The sequence below is a fragment of the Brassica oleracea genome, chromosome C6 (assembly GCF_000695525.1).
Source record: "Brassica oleracea var. oleracea cultivar TO1000 chromosome C6, BOL, whole genome shotgun sequence".
Lineage (NCBI taxonomy): Eukaryota > Viridiplantae > Streptophyta > Magnoliopsida > Brassicales > Brassicaceae > Brassica > Brassica oleracea.
In genome coordinates this window covers 2990756-2992299 of record NC_027753.1, presented here as the reverse complement: position 1 = coordinate 2992299, position 1544 = coordinate 2990756, and positions in this window count along the sequence as shown.

Genomic DNA, 1544 nt, shown 5'->3' with positions numbered 1-1544 from the left:
GTCAATGTTATTGTCTTCTTATGAGAAATACATAAATTCGTTTAAAACCCATTAAGGCCTAAATACTCAGAACTGTCACACATTTTATAGTTATTTCTACAAGTCTTCATGTATTTGTTTTAAAGGTCCGGTAAGAGCAACAAATTTAAAAATTAAAAAGAAACATATAACAAACATAATAAGGATAATAAAAATTATTACTTAATACACAAAACTTAAACAACTAAACTGGAGAAAAAATATTCAGAAACAAAAGGTACTCTCAACAACTTTAATATAATTTATGTACTCTTAATAGTGCAAGAAACAAATTAAAAAGACAAACAAACAATAAGTCTCAGTGACACAGCAAACAACACCACGAACTATATCAATCACATTACTAACACAGTTTAGTACTTCATAGTGGAGAACAATGTATACACAATTCATCATCACAACTCTAACCCTATAACAATAAAAAAACTTGAAAAACAACTCAAAACGCAAAATTCACAACAACAATAATCCTAGCAAATATTGAGATGAAACAAAAACTCTGTCCACAACCCCGCGCTTGCGCGGAGGCAATGCCCCTAGTGTATTGAACTTAAATCAACTTTTATATAATTGTATTGAACTAAATATTTTTTATATAATTGTGATGTTTAAGTTTCTATAGAATACATCATTAAAAGAATTTGTATTCCACGGAAATACTTTTAGAAGCTTGCACTCAAAGAATTAAAAAAGTTTCACCAAAGCCTCTAGTAAAAACATCAGAAGTAGACATTGAATCCGTTTTGATCAATGTTTTGATTCAAGGAAAAATGAGACGTTCAGTGGAACCACATTTAACAATCATACATACGATAAATAGTCATATGTCTTACTAAGACACATGGAAATATGTCAGCATTATTTGTTGTCTTTAAAATGTTTTACATATACAAAATTTGAGATGTTCAAGTACATACAAGGAAATGTTTTGTATACGAGAATTGGAAAATGAAATATTACTCTATAACTTTCAAAATTGTAAAAGTTAATATATGTAAGAGTTGGCCTTCAGTAAATCTCAACATGTTATAATATTTGCTAAACTAAAGCTCCGAATGGTAACCATGGATTCAGGAGTGCGGAACAAACATAATAGATATTACGGTGTAGTAGTATGAGAAAAACACATATTATGCGGTCCGTATAAAACAAGTGGTTCAAAACAAATATGTGAACTGTAACATATATAATAACAACTGTTAAATAAATATAATATATTAATATTTTACAAATTAAAAAATAGATAATATTGATTTATAATAACTAAAACTACTTAGTCAAACATTAATTAATGTATATTATACAGATAATTATTGGATAAATTTGTGCTTTTTCTACATTTTTAATAATTAAAAATATTAACAATAGGTGTGGGTGGTTCAGGCCTATTTTTCCCTTCAATAAAAAAAAAAGTGTTCCTTGGAAGACAAACACTTGCTTGTTGTTAAATGTGGTTACATAGGAATAAGAACCGTAGTATTGTCATAAAAATTTACAAAGAAGTG